The sequence below is a fragment of the Indicator indicator genome, chromosome 1, assembly GCF_027791375.1.
Source record: "Indicator indicator isolate 239-I01 chromosome 1, UM_Iind_1.1, whole genome shotgun sequence".
Lineage (NCBI taxonomy): Eukaryota > Metazoa > Chordata > Aves > Piciformes > Indicatoridae > Indicator > Indicator indicator.
The window spans coordinates 65,601,645-65,616,595 of record NC_072010.1 but is presented as its reverse complement, the minus strand read 5'-3'; positions in this window follow the sequence as shown (position 1 = coordinate 65,616,595).

Genomic DNA, 14,951 nt, shown 5'->3' with positions numbered 1-14,951 from the left:
AAAAGGAGTTTGTCTGTGTGATCAGGGAACCCTGGCAAGTAATAACTGGGGATTTTTATAGCTGTTGGGGTGGGAGGTTGCTCTGGAACACTAAAGGAAATCTCTGTTACTTGAGGAATAACCACTGGGATATTATCAGCTACTAGCAGAAACAATTTTAACTACTTTACTCACTATGTGATTTGAAAATGCATCACATCCTCCAAGCTTTTTTTTCTCTTTTTCTTTTCCATGAGCATCTCTTTTTTACAGAATGAGATATTTTTCTCATCTTGCTGGGTATCCACTTTCCTGCCAAGACTTTTTGTATACTGAATATCCACAGAAGCAGCAGGTCAGTATTTTACCTCTTACAACCTGAAGGACCTGAAACAGGTTTGGGAACTGCTACACACCTCCTGGTACTGTATTTGGTTTGTCTTTAACCTCTCTTCAGTTGCTTGTATGTCACTGAGCTGCAGGTGCAAGAACAACTTTGTAAGATGGTGGGATTTTCACTTGGCAAGCAAGCAAGCACTGCAGCAGGCTTACAATGATGTGTGTCATGCAACAGCAGAAATGTACTGCCAGAGGGAAAATCTCCTGAGATAATAAAGCCATAAAAACCTATAATGCACTGAAGTACCTCAAAAGGTCACCAAACAGCTGCTGAGGCCTGTGTTTTTGAAAATGGCTAGTGACTCCAAATAGCCAACATGAGATACCTTATCAAAGGATCCGATTTTCTGAAGAAGTGCTGTCTGAAAATCAAGCTGCTTCATAAGATGCCTCATGTTAGGCAACCAAAGCCCCTTCTTAAAAAATTCACATAGATTTCTGAAGCAGAGAAGAATTTCATGGGCACCTACTTGCCCCTGCATCTACAAAAAAAGCACCTGTGAAAAAAACAATTAGTGTGCAGGGATCAGCCAGATGGCTGCAGCCCCGTAGCTGAATGTAGTCAGTGCAGGTTGTTCTTACCCTGAGGAATTGCAACCACTTTCTGAAGACTGCACACCTTTTTGGCCTGCACCACAGCAGACACTGAGCAAGCCACTCTGACCCTTGCAGTGAGGTGAGAGAGTTTTGATATGATTGAGATGCAGCCTAAAAATAAGTCCTCCCCATCACCATGCTTCTTGAGGCTTCTAGAAGGAATCAGAGGAAGAAAACTCTTGAAAACTGCAAACACACCTGTTCTTACCAAGAAACAAGCGTGTTTAGCAAGTTCCACTCATCAGAGTTACATGCTTGTGCTCCACAGGATTCATAACAATACAATGGACTACGCAAAGGCAGCTCTGAGTTGCTAGCCCCAGTTACTGAGATCTTTCATTCTTCTGAAGAATAGGAAGAGTGTGGGCAGCAGTGATCCAAGCATCCAAACAAGATCCCACCAAATGTATCTCTAATGTATCTCTAACTTTCTGCAGGCTTTGGGAAACCTATTGCAGACAAACAGAAATGGCCCAAAGACATCTTCATTATTAACCCATTTATGTTACACACATCATGTAACAAGAAAGACTGTACCATTGTCCTACCATACAGATTTCTTAATAAAACTGTTTTCCTTCTTAGATGAATTACTTATTTGTACCACTGAGTCCTACTTCTGTGTCAAGAAGATGAAAATAATAAAAACATACAAAATACCAATCTTGTAATCATTCTGTCATTATCAAGGAAGGAGCATGAGAAACAAAGACAAACAGCACCTGTAAGTATCTCATCAGCATGCAAACTGTTTTCCCTATGCCTAAGAGAGCTGACACATGATGTGTTTCTTGGGACAGCTGGGAATAGGTAGAAAACATGGAGCATTAATTATGCAAACGTCGTGGTTTTAAAAAGAGTACAACAAGCTCCATTTCTTGCAGTGCGGTCCCAGCTGCCATGTTCCCACTGGCTCCTCGGGCACAGGCAAAGAGCAGGCAGCATGCCAGGGAGGTGATTTCAGACACCAAAATAGGAGCAGTGATGGGCCAAGAAGCAGGTTGGTGGGACCTGACTTCTCCTCCCACATTGTCCAAAGCAGGGGTGCCCAGCAAGGGATGATGACACAATTTAGAATTATAGAATTATTAAGGTTGGAAAAGGCCTTTAAAATCAAGCCCAATCCTAGGCTAACCACCATGATCACTAATCTATACCCTGAAGTGCCACACGTATGTGCTTCTTGAACACCTCCAGGGATGGCAACTCCACCACCACCTTGGGTAGCCTGTTCCAACCTCCTGTCTTGTTATTGCTCAGTGATGGGAGTGATTAAATGCACACTTGAAACAAACCTGGTGCCACCATAGGGCTTGATCAGGTTTGGCTATTTGTGATCTGAGGCTGGCAGAAGAAACCAGTAACTTGCTGACCACATTATTGTTACAGCTGCAGAAAGGCCTTGGACTGCTACTATTCATATACAGCCTTTAAGCAAACCAGCATTAATGTTGAGATTGCCTGATGAACATGAAACTCGAGTGAAATTGAACCTTTGAATGTGGAAATACAGCTACCCACAGAGTGGTCCAAGATGACCCACAAGGAGCACCCCAGATCTGCCTGCTGCTTGGCTGGAGCAGCCAGGCAAAACTGGGGCTAGCCTGTGAGGAGCAAACCCTCGGGAGCAGCTCAGCCCTTTTCTCTCATCTGGGCCTTTCTTTTCTCCCTCAAACACTGGTAAAGAGAAGAAAAGGATCTTCAGGGTTTACTCCTACCCCATTCGAATGGGGAGTCAAGTTCATTTCTGTTTCTTTTTGTCACAAACTGTCTGTAAAATTGTCAGCACTTAATCTGTCCATGTATCTCACCTGTAAAACAGAGGACATGCTCTACAGGCAGCAAGGAGTTCCAATTACAGCTGTGGCTGAGGTCGGTCTGGCAAGTACACAGCCTGGACCCACCACCTGAACACAAGTAGCACAGGGAAGCCAGGACAGAGGCTGCCCACTCACATTATCTGTTGTCCTGTGCACCTCATTCCCCTTCCAAAATCAGTGCCATTGCTCCTTCCCTTCGACTCTTTCAGCACTAATTCTCCAGAGGACATGTGTAGGTGAGATGAACTGGGCAGAAGTATGGTGGAGAGTGGGTAGAGTTACTGTGGAAGACAACCCCTGTGAGCACACAGGTCATCAGAGCTATCTCATGCACCGGCAATGTTTTTTTCAGCTGTGTATTTTGCTGAGTTGCAACTCCTCTGTTATTGCCCAAACCAATGATAGCAGCTGCTTGGGGCCTTCTGATGTTCCTCTGGCATTTCTCTTCACTGGCTTGTACAACTCATGTTTGAAAAACCCACAAAGGGTGCATGCAAAGTGCAATTCACTGCAGGAGCCAGTATGAAGCTGAATGTCACTGAGAATTAGAAGAAATGGGCCTGTAGAAGTACTGCATGGAAGCAAGCACTTTAAGCACAAGCTATTCCTAAGAAAATACAATGAAAGTGCAAGTCTTTATTTCTGCTCCCCGTACAGTAAGTCTGATATCAAAAGAATCAGCTTCTTTCTATGCCTTGTTTTTCCATTTGCACAGAAAGAAGGGATTGAACAACTTTTCCTCTCACCATGGTGCATGTCTTTGTGCACATGATAAGTAAGTTATTTGGGTCATGATAGTTTGCAAAAGTGTATGCATGCACCACCCATCTGACTGCAAACAAGAGCTCACCTGAATGTGAAGTGTGAAAATTCAGACTAATGATTATATTTATTATTTTTTTTTATTAACTTCCATCCCTCATTTTCAGAATTTGCCTGGAAGCAGACATGCAGCACAGGCACAGTCTTCGGGTGCACCCTTTCAAACAAGCTAACACTGAGGCTTAGCCTTATATTAACAAGTTGGTTCACATTAAACTAATTTTTTTAATGTCTTTTCTAAATAGGTGGCTAGTGCTCTCCAGCATACACTACTGGCACCCAGCTTTAGGCAAACAGAAATGCAAAATGAGGTCTTTACGCTTTCTCCTTTAGAAATCTCTGTTTGAGTGAAAACTCAGCTGTCAATTGCAGGTGCAACCCTATGGTAAGTATCCATTTCCCAAGGGCTGGTGAACAGTTCAGCTTCACTTCTGAAGGCCATGAGACCATGACAGCCTCCATGAAGATTGTTGACATTCCCCTCTGAGTGTTCTGTGACTGAGAAAAGGTTGTAAGAGCACATTAAGTCAGCCAGCAGTGACAGGTTCACTGGGCAGCCCGTTGCCTAGTGGCTACCCTCCTTGTAACCTTGTCTCAGTAGAGCAGCTCCATTCAGCAGAAGCTCCAGGTGATAAAAGACCATATTCAAACCTCTGATAAGAGCTAGAGGGGGTCATATCAAACAGGCTTGCGTCTTGCTCATAGTTGCTGGGACCAGCGTGGCCAAATTATGGGCAGGAAGCGTAGCAGTAACAAGGCTCTGCTGTTTCTCATTTGCATGCCTCACAATGGTGTTTAGGGCATGGCTTACAGGGCTAGTAAAGGTAGGGCTGTTATGTGCTTTCCTTTTAGTAGCTTTGAGACAGCTTGTGTTCAAAATGGGGTGAAACTAATGTTGCCTCGGTTTCCTCTTGGTTTTCTTAATGGCTGAACGGAAACAATACTATAAATCCCAAACATTTCTTTAGGTTTCGACTTTTTACTGTCAGTTGGATACAGCTGTGATTCATGAGCACAACAAGACAGACACTGAAATAGGGTAAATTTTCTCCATAAAATTTATTTCAAATCAAAAGATGCACTGCAGTAATGTTCATCCAGCATGACAAAGAAATGTGGTGGTTTAGTATCTTTTGCAATTAAACATTCCCATGGAAAAGATATGCTTGAGAAATAGTATGTTTCTATCAAAACTATATTTCATGAGGAAATTGGTGCCTATTTCTAGTAGCAGGTGGAGGGTATTAAGGAAAGGACTGGGAAGCCAAAGAATGCAGAAGCCCTGTAGCATGCTGCCTCCTTGCAACTGAGACTAGGCATGAGAGGACTGCTAGCAAGGGCTGAATAAGCCCACTGCAAGAGAAAACAAAATATTTTTTCTTTTTATTTAAATCTTTTTTCTTTTCTTTCTCTTTTTTATTTTCTTTTTTTTTCTGTTTTTCCTTTTAAATATTTTCCCCCTATTTTTTTCTCTCCTCCTCCTTTCCTCCTCCTCCTCTCCTCTTTTTCTTTTTTTTCTTTTTTTTTTTTTTTTAACAATCTGCTGAGATAGGATTAAGCTCCAGACACAGACTTCTTTGGGGTAATACTCAAAGGGTGATATTCTTTTGCTAACTGGTACTTAAATGAATGCAAGCATGAGGGCTGGGTGTCAAGAGGGAGGGGACAGCCTCCTCTCACTTGTGCCCCGTGATAGGACAAGGGGCAATGGATGTAAACTACAGCACAGTAAGTTCCACCTCAACATGAGGAACAACTTCTTCACTGTAAGGGTCACAGAGCACTGGAACAGGCTCCCCAGAGAGGCTGAGGAGTCTCCTTCTGTGGAGACTTTCAAGACCCATGTGGATGCGTTCCTGTGTGACCTGCACTAGATTCTATGGTCCTGCTCTGGCAGGGGGGTTGGACTCGATGATCTCCATAGGTCCCTTCCAGCCCCTAACATCCTGTGATCCTGTGAAATCCCTAAGAACGCCATAAGCAAGGTATCCCTGAGCTTTTGAGGTTGTTTTGCTCCTCGGTTGTTGTAAGTTATCTTCCTGGCCTGCAGATGGCGATTTTGCCATGTTGAGATGTGGCCGTTTGCTGACAAGATAGGGAAAAGCCCTCGGTGGTTATGGGAATCTGAAAAAGAAACACCTTCTGAAGGTGACAGCTAAGATTTAACTCTTCACCCTCCCTAACAGCTTCATTCTGTTTTTATGACCAGCTGTTCACTAGGCATGAGAAAATGGCTTACCATTAAACATTATTATTTGCAATGGAAATAGGGAACTTCATCACCCATTTCAGCAGCAGCTGCAGTCCACACACAACATCAAGGCTGCTCTTCCAGGATGTAAAATTAAGGTCATGATCCCTCTATCATTTTTGTGTTCCTCTTACAGTCTTTAGTAATACTTGGACACGAATTAAGAGACACTCATATCGACTCCAAAAGACCCACAGCAACATCTAAGACTGGGTCGCAAGCAGTAACTTGCAGCATTACTGATCCCTCTGCTTCTCACCATGAGTCAAATTCTCCAAAGAACTAAAAAATTTTGAGTTTAGGCCCCACTAAATCATCACATACTTCTAGAAAAAACAAGGTTTCCATATCTGTTTTTCAAAATTTATATGTGTTTTAAACTCCTTCAGCAATTGACAAAAACAAAACAAAAAACCAAATACTTCAGAAAAGCAAAAACTAGGACATTGAAAAGAGTACTTTTTAAAAAAGACACAGGAACACATGTTTTTCCCTGACTGGCCACATGGAAACTCCTCTAAGTTTATCCTGTGATACATGTGTTTCCTATTGCTGGCTTTCCTCTCTTCCTTTCCACTTTCCTACCTTTCCCCTCACATTTGTGTTCTGTCCAAGGGCTACAGAACAAAGTAGGAATGTGAATCACGTGTTTCCAAGAAACAGCAAACCTGCTCTGTGGGTCAAAATTTCCATCTATTTTTCAATAAAAATTTCTGAGCCATACTGGGAGACGCATGAGTAGGAATGTTTCTCCAACATGCAGCTGCTCATTAATTCCTGGGGAAACCCCTAAAATAAAGTTTTTCAGTAACATAGTAACACTCTGGAGCTTTAGTGTTATTTTGTTAAAGAAAACACTCACAGCCATTCAAAAAACACTTTTTCAATGTGGTGATCAGTTACACAAATGCACACCCGTACTGCATTCTGTCTGCAAATACCTACTTTGGAGACAATTTCACACCCCGATAACTAAAACATTGGCGGGGGCAATGTTCTCCACCGACCTACCCACTTCTCCTTGGATAGCTTGCGGGTTTTCCATCTGCTACCATCCCAGCTGCAAGAGGAGGCTGGAGGGGGCAGGCGAGGTGCAGGAGGGCTTGGAGGAAGGTATAGTCCTCTGCAGGCTCTACTGCTTCTAGTATTGCTGCCAAGCAGGTAGCAGCATCCCCTCTGACATTTCCGGCATTGCAGAAGGGTGCTGTCTCAGCTATCAGGCCATAAATGCACAGCAAACAGGCCAGGCCTGTTATATTTACAGCAGGCCCAAACTCTGCCATTGTCTTTGCCTCTGCAAGTTTCAAGAGCAGATGAGCTGCATGTTGTAGTGCAGCACAGATTCAAAACCTCCTGTAAATACCAGCTTCCCTTCCCACTGCCACCGCTGTGCTCCACTCACCCACAGGGAACAGGTATGGTCTGCGAGAGCCTGGACACATACACAAGGCTCTTTGCCTAGGGCTTTTCCTCCACACCCCCAGCACCCAGTGCAGCAGGGCTGCTACCATGACTGGAGCTTCTTGGGTGCTGCTGCAGGGATGCTCTCTGAGCTGGCAAGCAGCTGTGGAGTACAGAAAAGGGTGGAAGTCTCCTGCAGTACCAGGAAAAGAGAAATTCACAGCAAAGGCCGAATGGTAATAAAGAAGAAAACCTGATGGTTTATGCTCAGAAGAACATGTTGCTGGCAAAGAGCAGCACTTAGTACCTCATCCCTCCAACAACCCAGAGACTTTATTTCTAGGTCTTACTTGCTTGTCTTTGACTTCATAACAGTTTGTGGTCCATGTAGGGAGAAGAGGCAATACCTCACTAGCATATTTCACTAGCCTGAGGACATTCCCTTTACATGCACAACATTTTTTTGGCTGAAAAACACCAGCATTTTTGGCTGACTAAACCTCCTCACCTTACTGCAAAATGTTCTGTGCCATTACCTCTGCCTTTCCCAGGCTCAGCTGAGAGTGAAGCTGCCACAGTGTCTTAGGTGTACAAGAGCACTGGTGCCTTAAAGGCCCATTACCACTTGGCACAGAGCATACTTTTGTGTCTTACAGGATAGAAATTATTCAACTGCTCTCCCAGATTACTGCTGTCACTTAAATAATGTGGTTGTGAGGGTCTGAGAGGATCTTCCTCATGGAAAGGGTAATTAGACACTAGAATGGACTGCCCAAGGAGGTGGTGGAGTCACTGTCCCTGGAGGTGTTTAAGGAAGGACTGGATGTGCCACTTAGTGACATGGTCTAGTCAGTGTGGTGGTGTTAGGTCATAGGCTGGAGCTGATGATCCCAGAGGTCTGTTTCAGCCTCAATAATTCTGTGATTCTGTGAAGACTGCACCCTTGGCAATCTCTCTCCAGCAAGAGCACTGGTTCCTTCCACCTCACAGAATTCATTTTAAAGGACCCCCCAAAATTTCTGCAGTTCTGCCACTTCAGAGCAAAGGGTTTGGATGGTGTGTCAGCAGTAATGGGCTCAGTAGCTGCCTTGAGCACAACTCAAGAGCAAAGTGGCTCTGCCTATCCAGAGCCCCAGCTTATTGTGAGGATCTGGTTCACTCTGTGCATTTTATAGAGTTGTAAAGGTCTAGTAGGGTGTTTTGCTGGGATCAGCAATGAAATCCTCCATGATTTGCTTCAAGGCCCTTTTGACATTCCCTGATAGTATCTGCACAGCGATTTCTTCAGCTGTTTTTCTGCTGCAGGCATAGATCAAAGTGCTCTCTCTGCCCCCCACTCCTACACACACTGCTTGCCATTCAGCTTGCATTCCCCAGCCCCTGCAGCTAGTCTGAAGCTTTTTAAAAGTGGCTGCTTTATCACCTATGAATATTATCTTTCAGCATCATGGGTTGGTCTGTGAGGGAACAGCTTACTGATAGTAAACATCAATAAGAACCCCACCCTTGGTAAAGGCAAAAAGAATATTGCCCTGCAATAGCTTCCTTATTTTGGGTCAGTTCAGGATACCCCTCTGACAGCTGAATGCAGGTTTATATGTCAAATGTACTTGCATATCCCCTACTAGAGCTTACAAAGGTTTGCTCTCTGCTGTTCTCAGGATTAAGTAACGAGGGAGACAAGTCTCTTGGTAGGGATTGCCTTGCTTGCCAAAATATTAGAAGCACCACAGAATAACAGTAAAAAGAAGGCAATGGGGAATCACAGCTACCATCTATAGCACACACACACAAATCAGTTTTGTAGAAAAGACAGTCACTCCATTAAATAGTGAGAACTAAAGGCTGTAAAATTATTCTACAAGGGTAAGAGGTGACTGATCAGAAATCAAGCAATTAAACTGCTTCCACTTCACACTTTGCAGCACAAGCTCACCTCCCAGGACTGCCTTTGACTTTTCCAGTAGGGGATATACCTGGAGAAGTGGTGCTCTGACCCTCCTCTTCTTAGACTCCTGTATCAAATTTAAATGTTAATAGTTGTAATTTCTCATCCTCCCTAGGCAGCCAGATCTCATATGCAGCCTAATTTTCCCTGAACTACTATTCTCTTCTCTGAACCACTATTGCTCTTGGGTTGGCTTCACATCTTTTATTTATCTCAGGCTAATTCTGTCCATGAAAACATCTCAGACCCTACTCTGTTAGGCCTTTGTTCCACACAGTTTTATTTAAAAAAGTAGAAACCCAAAGGAAAAGAGAGGTTAAAAAGAAGCATAATTCAATTTGACAGAAACAATAATTATTTAATTACTGCCTCCTTTATAATTATATATGTAATTATTTCTTATTGCCTCCTTGGCAAAAATGTGTTTTAGCTAAATTCTCAGAGCTGCACACGATGCTACTGGCTCTCGGCAGGTGGCTGTCTCTGCTGGCAGTCATTAGTGTTGTTGGTATGCACAAAGGGTTCCTCTAAAAATGGCCATGTTCAAATCAAAGCTGCAAAAACTCTGATGCAGTGATTCTCTGTGGTGTCCTGCTTCACCTCTTCTCACACTCATCAGATATGGATTTTTCCTCATTTTCTTCTAAATTATTTTTACCCATATTTGTTAGTTAGTACAGATGGTCCTCTTAATTACTGTATTAAAATATGTATGTTCAGGGAGGAGATCTCAGATGTTGCTCAAACTTGGTTTCTAGTTGAATTAAAGGCAAGTTCAAAACCAGAAGTGGCAAGGTATGCATATCGCATGTCACCAACATTTCACCATCCACAGCTCTGCTCTTAGCAATCATCAAATTTCTCAAATATTATTTGATGTTACCGCACTGGTTTTCAAAAGTTGTTAGTGAGAAACACTAAAGGCCAACATCTGAAGATAGTTGTGTGGGTCAGCAAAGTGCAAGTTGCAAAAGCCAGTTATGCACAGGAGGATGAATTTATAAAAGATACTGAAGGGTGCTCTTGTGGAAAATCAGACCACTGAAAAGCTAAAACCAGCCATTGATTCTTATGTCAGTGTTACTTAATTTGTTACTTCTTACCACAAAACAGTCCATCAGAGCTGTCTCTTCCTTCATTCGGGTTTCTTCTTTGTGAGACCCTTGACAGCAACTCTGAGGTTTTTAAGTACCATTTATTATCACCATGAAAGTTTGACTGCAAAGATCAGTGCTAGCTTTCTCCATTGGGAATACGAATGGTGATGACACACTATCATTGCTATGGGAAATACAACACCTTGATAATCTGGCATTTGTTTCATACTAGAAACTACACTGTGAACAGTAACCACATCTAGAAGTAAGTCTAAAATGTCACCACTGCTATAAAAAGAGCCACACAGAGTAAGTCCCAATCATGCTGATGAATACTGGCAATGCACTTCGAAAGCATAAGTCCTCACTAGAAGAGTCTGCTTTGTGGAAACACTTTTTTCTTTTCTGAAGCACAGGGTGGGACTAACGAAGTTCTTAGAAAGTCATCCAACTTCTTCACAGTAGACCATTGGTTTTTCAGCTTGCATACATGTGCTAGACTTGCAAATTTGCTGTGAACTTCATTTGATCCTGTGATGTGCGGAGGGAAAACTTTGTGCTGTGCTGCACAATATTCAGTGCACCAGTGTTTTGTCTACTTGATGGAAGGCTGAACTTGCTTTCTCTCTACTTGGCGCTCTTTCCTGTTTGCTTTCCCTGACTACTCAAACGTGAAGTAAAACTGTGGCTATACCTTCACGTTTAAAACCTGTCCTGCTTTAACATATCAATCCTAGTCTCTGGATTTTTTTAGAACACAGTCAAAGAAATACCACATGAGAGACACAACAGCCATGTGTAACATATTTTGTGAAAGCCAGCTGGTGCCTTCAGGTAGAGACTGGATATTTCTGGCTAGAAGTAGTACTAGAGCTTCCCAGCATCATTTCTCCCAGCACAGCAACCCTCTGATGTTCCAAGCCTTGGAGTGAGAGCTTTTAAAACTGGAGGAGAATCATGTCCTCTCCTTGAATGATTGGTATGCTCTGGGCCTACACAGATGTGGCTGTTAGAACCATAGAGGCTGGGTCAGTCTGAAACAAAGAACTGAAAATTTTTACGAGAAATGTGGCAAACACTTAGCCCCTTCCTCCCTTCACCCCAGTGTCTTTTGTGGGTTTGAATCCACACTTCCTTTGTTGAAAGTTGTTTAATTCACACTAACTAATCTGTATAAAGAACCTTTAAATACTCTAAGTCCGTAATTCTCAGCAAACTGTATACAGGGCACTTACGCAGCCATCAAAATGCAAAAACCTGTGTCTGAGAGATATTTCCAGAACAGCATAGTTGAGAGAATCACAGATGGGATTAGATACCGACTCTTTGGAATGCTAAGGGGTTTCATAAAATGTAGATATCATGGGCTAAATTGCAACTGAGTGAGGCAGAGCATCAGGGCTCCTAGAAGGCACATCTATGGTAAGCAAAACTGCAATGGTCTAATGTCTGTTCAAAGTATTACTGTGGTGAGTTGATTTGTACATTATGACTATGGTCAATTTTCCATCAACAATTTTCCATCGATATCTAATAAGAAGACACTAGGGCTTTTGCAACCATATGAAGAAATGACTTCACATAGATCAGGAAAGATAACAATTATTATAAAGCTTACTTGACTATGGTCAGAAGTTCATCAGTTGCTCTTGGAGGACTGGTAGTGACGACACATCATGTAAAAGGATGAATGAAAGCATTCCTGTGTGACCTACCCTAAATGGTACTGCTTTGCAGGGGAGCTGGACTCGATGATCTCTGGAGGTCCCCTGCCAGCTCCTGGCATTCTGTGATTCTGTGGTTCCAAAAAATCATACTATCAGATTTTCTGAGAAGAAAATTATTGAAAAAATATGTTGTGGGGAAATATGAAAATACAGAAATAGAAGGTACCTGTTTCAGAAGCGATGCACATGTGCAACACTGTCATACAGAGTGATTGCTACAGTTCACTAGATAATAACAGCAACCTAAATTCTATTACTTTCTAAGTTTGAACATAGCTAAACCACAATTTCTCCATTGAAAAAAAACAACCTAGTGTATTGTTGACATAAGAGATACACTTTCAATGGAAAACAATCAAACAGCTGGCTGAGAACATATTACTTTTGTAGCCACTTATGCAGCAAACCACAGAAATACCAAAATGTTGCTTATAGTTTTCAATGCTATGCATTCCTCCTAAATTTGATTACTTTAAGACAAAAAAGAACACCTGAAACAAACAAACAAAAAACAATACCTGAAATAAACAAACAAACAAAAAAAGAAAGGTAAATTTAAATTAAATTATTACAATTTTGACAATGTATTTGGTAATGATAACATTTATCTGCAAATTAACACAAAATGAGAACTGAATTTTTCCTCCAGTATTAGCCATGTGATATAATCTGTAATCTGACAAAGTAAACCAGAGAGAAGTCATAATTTGATCCTAGATGTTGCAGTCAAAACTTCTTACCTTTTCAAAGAACTTAAAAACATGATACTTCAGCTGATATCTTGTTCTCATGTAAACACTGAGGCATATCTGTACAGATGGTTGTTGCTATAACCTTGCAATTCAAAGAAGCTTCAAGATGCTTGTGCTGTCAAACCCAAGTTTCAGCTTCCACAAAACTTTTTATGTTCCTTTCAACCTGTGAGTTTGAAAAATGCATAGGACACAAACATGCAGAAAGCTACGGTGAAGAACAACCTCCCTGGGAATGTATAACCTTTGCAGAGTTCAGTGCTCTAAAGCTGGAAACTTACAGAAAGGGATTTTGTTGTCTGACCTAAATTCAGTACACTTGTATCCATGCATTATGAAATAGTATTTAGTTGCAGAAGTTTAAGATTATCTGTGCTCCTGGAAAAATCCTGCCTTATTCTATGTGAGAAATGGATGTCTCTTCCTGAATGAGTAGCTATACTCTCTTCTTTTTACACAACTGTCATTAGTTTAAGGATTTTGTTTCCTTAATGCATTACTTTTATAGAAATGCTCAACTGCATGGAGATAATTAAGAGAAATAGATAACGTTCTTCACAGCCAACACTTCATATTTATATGCAAGGATTTAATTTAAATACCTGTAATGATAGCTCTGCCAGCTCCTTATGGAATAGAATAATGCTTGAGACAACTGAAATGAGTGTCCTTGCAAGAGTCCTTATGCAGAGGCAACTGAAGACCAGCAGAAGGTTTGCCTTCAGATTTCCCAACTAGGACTAAATGTACAATTATAGTAGACAGAGAGAGAGCATCTAAGTTTAACCCCATCCCTAGTCAGTAGATCTTGGAGCGGAGGATTTGCTAGGCACAATACCTTCACAAATAGGGACAAGAAAGCAGATGAGAGAAGTAAGAAGGAGTTAATAATCTCCAATTTTGTCTACCATCTCTCCCTGAGAGATTTCAAAGTTTGGTTATAAGCCTTGTAATCACGCAGCCAGGAAAGTAATCATCAGTATGAATTTAAAGTGCTTTCAGCATCTCCCTCATGATCATTCAAGAAGATAAAAAAAAAAAACAAAACAAACAGAACGAAGTTATCTAGAAATACTTAATTTTGTCAGTTGAAATAATAAACACTTTTTACAGATTTGCAGCCTGACTTAAGTTAGATTTCATCAAGTAACTAGCCACTATGAACCTGTTTTTTTGATTTACTCAGTTCTACATCATTGGGTTACTGGTCTGTGGGTCTGTGATAGTTACTTATTTTTTTTCCTAAGGACATCTTTGTCCCTGTCTTAGGAACCCTTCCTGATAATGTTCAAGTAATATTTCCATATAATTTTGACATATAATTTTGTCCTGTTTTTCACACTGAGGGCACTAACATATAATTTCTTTCCCTGCTGTTTCCAGCATTGCCACTTACAGCCTTGAGCCTTCTTTTCTGATGCAGCTGGGGGATGGCAGCTGAGTGCAAAAAGCCTTCTGCAAAGATTTCTATGAGTAATGTTGATTCTCCAGGCAGCTGCAGTGGTATGCAGCAAGCTTTAGAGCTCCTTTTTATAGTTGCTCATATCAGTGTGCTCTGACTCCTGGGGCCACAGTCATACTGAGAATAATCAAAATACTGGCACTTCCCAGACTACACATGGATTTGTAACTTGTCCTACTAAGTAGTAACCTTCATAGAGGTGAAGCTGTGAAGCCTTCAGGGAATAGAGGAAATTAACTCTTTTAAATACATTTCTGTCCTTGCTATGCAATCTGTTCTAAAATTCAGTGACTGCTGCTGGGACAGTTCATGTGAATCAGGCCTGCAGACTACAATTATATAACAATGATGCAATTTTCTGGGACAAAAATATGGAGCAAGTTCGGCATTTCATTACTATCCAGACCCTCAACCCATATGTAGGCAAAGGTTGACTAAACTTGGTATGTAGCTGGTTGTAACAGGAACCAAAGGTGTCTGGATGTGATGGTGGCATTCCTTAACCTCATTAGTTGAATGAGTTGCCTAGTCCTGGAATACATCGTGCTTAGGTTAGAATATAGACTTGCAGTTCTAAAAAAATATATATATGTACACACACATAAAGAAGTAAACATATTTTTACTCCTTACTGAGTATTTCTATACCACCCAATCTGCTTAATCTAAACTATTTTCCCTAAGTATGGACAAGGAG